Raw genomic sequence first — 6,024 nt, forward strand, 5'->3', positions numbered from 1 at the left:
ATAGATAGATAGATAGATAGATAGATAGATAGATAGATAGATAGATAGATAGATAGATAGATAGATACTGTCCCTGACGTTCCTTGTCAGCCATGGTCGTCCCTTTCTCCCCTTGGAATCTTTCTTCCTCCTAGGAATGAACTCATCCTGCACCTTTTGTATTATTCCTAGAAATACCTGCCATTTTTGTTCCACTGTCATCCCTGCTAGTGTATCTTTCCAGTCAACTTTGGCCAGCTCCTCCCTCATGGCCCCATAGTCCGCTTTATTCAACTGCAACACTGACACCGCCGATCTACCCTTCTCCCTCTCCAATTGTAGATTAAACCTGACCATGTTATGGTCACTGCCTCCTAATGGCTCATTAACCTCGAGGTCCTTTATCAAATCCGGTTCATTACATAACACTAAATCCAGAATTTCCTTCTCCCTGGTAGGCTCCAATACAAGCTGTTCTAAGAATCCATCACGAAGGCACTCTACAAAGTCCCTTTCTTGGGGCCCAGTATCAATCTGATTTTCCCAGTCTACCTGTATGTTTAAATCCCCCATAACAACCACAGCATTACTTTTGCTACATGCCAATTTTAACTCCTGATTCAACTTGCCCCCGATGTCCAGGCTACTGTTTGGGGGCCTGTAGATTAGTCCCATTAGGGTTTTTTACCCTTACAATTCCTTAGTTCTATCCATACTGACTCCACATCTCCTGTTTCAATGTCACCCCTTGCAAGGGACTGAATTTCATTCCTCACCAACAGGGCAACCCCACCCCCTCTGCCCACCTGTCTGTCTTTTCAATAGGAGGTATACCATATAACCATATAACCATATAACAATTACAGCACGGAAACAGGCCATCTCGACCCTTCTAGTCCGTGCCGCACACGTATTCTCCCCTAGTCCCATATACCTGCGCTCAGACCATAACCCTCCATTCCTTTCCCGTCCATATAACTATCCAATTTATTTTTAAATGATAAAAACGAACCTGCCTCCACCACCTTCACTGGAAGCTCATTCCAGCCACCACTCTCTGAGTAAAGAAGTTCCCCCTCATGTTACCCCTAAACGTCTGTCCCTTAATTCTCAAGTCATGTCCCCTTGTTTGAATCTTCCCTACTCTCAGTGGGAAAAGCTTATCCACGTCAACTCTGTCTATCCCTCTCATCATTTTAAAGACCTCTATCAAGTCCCCCCTTAACCTTCTGCGCTCCAAAGAATAAAGCCCTAACTTGTTCAACCTTTCTCTGTAACTTAGTTGCTGAAACCCAGGCAACATTCTAGTAAATCTCCTCTGTACTCTCTCTATTTTGTTGACATCCTTCCTATAATTAGGCGACCAAAATTGTACCCCATACTCCAGAATTGGCCTCACCAATGCCTTGTACAATTTTAACATTACATCCCAACTTCTATACTCAATGCTCTGATTTATAAAGGCCAGCACACCAAAAGCTTTCTTTACCACCCTATCTACATGAGATTCCACTTTCAGGGAACTGTGCACAGTTATTCCCAGATCCCTCTGTTCACCTGCATTCTTCAATTCCCTACCATTTACCATGTACGTCCTATTTTGATTTGTCCTGCCAAGATGTAGCACCTCACACTTATCAGCATTAAACTCCATCTGCCATCTTTCAGCCCACTCTTCCAACTGGCATAAATCTCTCTGTAGACTTTGAAAATCTACTTCATTATCCACAACCCCACCTATCTTAGTATCATCTGCATACTTACTAATCCAATTTACCACACCATCATCCAGATCATTGATGTTCATGACAAACAACAGTGGACCCAACACAGATCCCTGTGGCACCCCACTAGTCACTGGCCTCCAACCTGACAAACAACCGTCCACCATTACTCTCTGGCATCTCCCATTCAGCCACTGTTGAATCCATCTTGCTACTCCACCATTAATACCCAACCATTGAACCTTCTTAACCAACCTTCCATGAGGAACCTTGTCAAAGGCCTTACTGAAGTCCATATATACAACATCCACTGCTTTACCCTCATCAATTTCCCGAGTAACCTCTTCAAAAAATTCAAGAAGATTAGTCAAACATGACCTTCCAGGCACAAATCCATGTTGACTGTTCCTAATCAGACCCTGTTTATCCAGATGCTTATATATATTATCTCTAAGTATCCTTTCCATTAATTTGCCCACCACTGACGTCAAACTAACAGGTCTATAATTGCTAGGTTTACTCTTAGACCTCTTTTTAAACAATGGAACAACATGCGCAGTACGCCAATCCTCTGGCACTATTCCCGTTTCTAATGACATTTGAAATATTTCTGTCACAGCCCCTGCTATTTCTACACTAACTTCCCTCAATGTCCTGGGGAATATCCTGTCTGGACCTGGAGACTTATCCACTTATATTTCTCAAAAGTGTCAGTACTTCCTCTTCTTTGAATCTCATAGTTTCCATAGCTACTCTACTTGTTTCCCTTACCTCACATAATTCAATATCCTTCTCCTTGGTGAATACCGAAGAAAATAAATTGTTCAATATCTCCCCCATCTCTTTTGGCTCTGCAGATAGCTGTCCACTCTGACTCTCTAATGGACCAATTTTATCCCTCGTTATCCTTTTGCTATTAATATAGCTGTAGAAACCCTTTGGGTTTACTTTCACCTTACTTGCCAAAGCAACCTCATATCTTCTTTTAGCTTTTCTAATTTCTTTCTTAAGATTCTTTTTACATTCTTTATACTCCTCAAGCACCTCATTTACTCCATGCTGCCTATAATTATTGTAAATCTCCCTCTTTTTCCGAACCAAGTGTCCAATTTCCCTTGAAAACCATGGCTCTTTCCGATTTTTACTATTTCCTTTCAACCGAACAGGGACATAAAGATTCTGTACTCTTAAAATTTCACCTTTAAATGTACTCCATTTCTCTTCCACATCTTTCCCATAAAACAAAATGTCCCAATTTACTCCTTTTAAATCCTTTCACATCTCCTCAAAGTTAGCCTTTCTCCAATCACAAATCTCAACCCTAGGTCCAGTTCTGACCCTCTCCATAATTATATTGAAACTAATGGTATTGTGATCACTGGTCCCGAACTGTTCCCCAACACATACCTCTGCCACCTGACCCGTCTCATTTCCTAACAGGAGGTCCAGCACCGCCCCTTCTCTAGTAGGTACTTCTATGTATTGCTGCAAAAAACTATCCTGCACACATTTTACAAACTCCAACCCATCCAGCCCATTTACAGAATGTGTTTCCCAGTCTATGTGTGGAAAATTGAAATCTCCCACAATCACTACCTTGTGCTTACTACTAATATCTGCAATCTCCTTACATATTTGCGCTTCCAATTCTCGCTCCCCATTTGGCGGTCTATAATACACCCCTATAAGTGTTGCTACCCCTTTCCCATTTCTCAGTTCCACCCAAATAGCCTCCCTAGACGAGCCCTCTAATCTATCCTGCCAAAGCACTGCTGTAATATCATCCCTGATAAGCAATGCAACACCTCCACCTCTTGCCCCTCCAATTCTATCACACCTGAAGCAACAAAATCCTGGAATATTTAGTTTCCAATCACAGCCCTCCTGCAACCATGTTTCACTGATCGCCACAACATCATACTTCCAGGTGTCAATCCAAGCTCTAAGTTCATCCACCTTTCTTACAATGCTCCTAGCATTAAAATATACACATTTAAGAAACCCACCCTCTCTTATTCTCTGTTTATTGTCTTTTTCTTCTCTCTCCCCTACATTTTGGGTCAGAGTGCTACCATTCTCTGCCTCCTGCCTCACACACTGACTGTTAGCTTTCCCAATTTGAGTCCCTCCCCCCAACCATACTAGTTTAAAGTCTCCCCAGTAGCCTTTGCAAATCTCCCCGCCAGGATATTGGTCCCCCTCGAGTTCAAGTGCAACCCGTCCTTTCTGTACAGGTCGCACCTTCCCCAAAAGAGGTCCCAATGATCCAGAAACTTGAATCCATACCCACTGCACCAGTCCCTCATCCACTCATTTATCCTGCACCTCGCTCCATTCCTACTCTCACTGTCGCGTGGCACAGGCAGTAATCCTGAGATTGTTACCTTTGCAGTCCTTCTCCTTAACTCTCTACCTAACTCTCTAAATTCTTCTTTCAGGACCTCTTCTCTTTTTTTACCTATGTCGTTGGTACCTATATGTACCACAACTTCAGGCTCCTCTCCCTCCCATTTCAGGATTTCTTGGACCCATTCAGACACATCCCTGACCCTGGCACCAGGGAGGCAAACTACCATCCGGGACTCTTGTCTGCGTCCACCGAATCGCCTATCCGACCCCCTGACTATAGAGTCCCCTATTACAATTGCCCTCCTCTTCTTTTCCTTACCCTTCTGAGCAACAGGACCGGTCTTTATGCCAGAGGCCCGGCCGCTGTCGCTGCCCCCAGGTAGGCTGTCTCCCCCACCTTTACTCAAACATGAGTACTTATTTTCAAGGTGTACAGCCACCGGGGTACTCACCAGTCCCTGCCTCTGCCCGTTGCCCTTCCTAACTGTGACCCAGTTTTCTGTCTCCCGTGGTCTTGGAGTGACCACCTCCCTGTACCTCCTATCTATGACCTCCTCGCTCTCCCTGAGCAGACAGAGGTCATCGAGTTGCTGTTCCAGGTTCCTAACACGGTCCCTTAGGAGCCCCATCTCGACGCACCTGGCGCAGATGTGGACGTCTGGAGGGCACTCAGACTCCATGACCTCCCACATCTGACATCCAGAACAGTAAACTGCCCTGGCCCTCATTCTCCCCCTTAACCGAATACAATAAAGCCTTACCCGGGATACAAGCCAATCAGCTGCTTCCTCTAGTCCTGTAATGGCTGCTTCCTCTAGTCCGTTCGACCAATCAGAGGCTTCCACCAGCCCCCTTAATTTGAAGTGTGATCTGCGAATGGAACGATGCAGATTTTGGTTCCTCCCTCTGTAACGGCTCCTGGGCCTCTGTTGAGACAAGCCACGCGATGGGTTTTTTAACTCACCACACGAAGGTCGCTCCTCCCTCTGTAATGGCTCCTGGGCCTCTGTTGAGACAAGCCCCGCGATGGGTTTTTTAACTCACCACACGAAGGTCGCTCCTCCCTCTGTAACGGCTCCCGGGCCTCTGTTGAGACAAGCCCCGCGATGGGTTTTTTAACTCACCACACGAAGGTCGCTCCCTCTGTAACGGCTCCTGGGCCTCTGTTGAGACAAGCCCCGTGATGAGTTTTTTAACTCACCACACGAAGGTCGCTCCTCCCTCTGTAACGGCTCCTGGGCCCCTTGAATATTCAGTTCCCAGCCCTGGCCCTCTTACAGCCATGTCTCAGTAATTCCCACAACATCATAGTTGCCAGTTTCTAACTGAACCTCAAGCTCGTCCACTTTATTCCTTATACTTCGCGCATTCATGTACAGCACTTTGACCTCTGTATTCACTTCCCCCCTCGCACCACTCGCAATTGGCCCTGACCTTACTCTGTTGTCCATTCTCGAGCTTTCCTTCCCATTAATTTGAGAATCTTTTGTAATTTTTTCCTGTAGTCACTTCCTCTTCAACTCCATCTTTATACTCCCAATTTGTCAATCCCTCGCCCCCACTATTTAGTTTAACTCCATTGTCTGAGGAGCGGACAGGAGATTCTGTGGCGTGTAGCCCTAGCAAACCTGCCTGCAAGAATGTCGGTCCCCCTCCAGTTAAAGTGTAACCCAGTCCCTTTTGTACAGGCCACTTCTACCCCAGAAGAGATCCCAGTGGTCTATAAATCTAAATCCTTGCTCCCTGCTCCAGCCCCTCAGCCACACATTCAGATCCCCTATCTCCCTGTTCATGTCCTCACTAGCATGAGGTACTGGAAGCAATCCAGAGATAACCACCCTAGAAGTCCGGCAGTTCAGTCTTCTTCCCAACTCTCTGAAGTCATGTTGAAGAACCTCCTTCCGCTTCTTCCCGATGTCGTTTGTGCCTACGTGCACAACTACTGCCGGCTGTTCACCTTCTCTCTCGAGGA

Source organism: Amblyraja radiata, chromosome 13, assembly GCF_010909765.2.
Source record: "Amblyraja radiata isolate CabotCenter1 chromosome 13, sAmbRad1.1.pri, whole genome shotgun sequence".
In the NCBI taxonomy this organism is placed as follows: Eukaryota; Metazoa; Chordata; class Chondrichthyes; order Rajiformes; family Rajidae; genus Amblyraja; species Amblyraja radiata.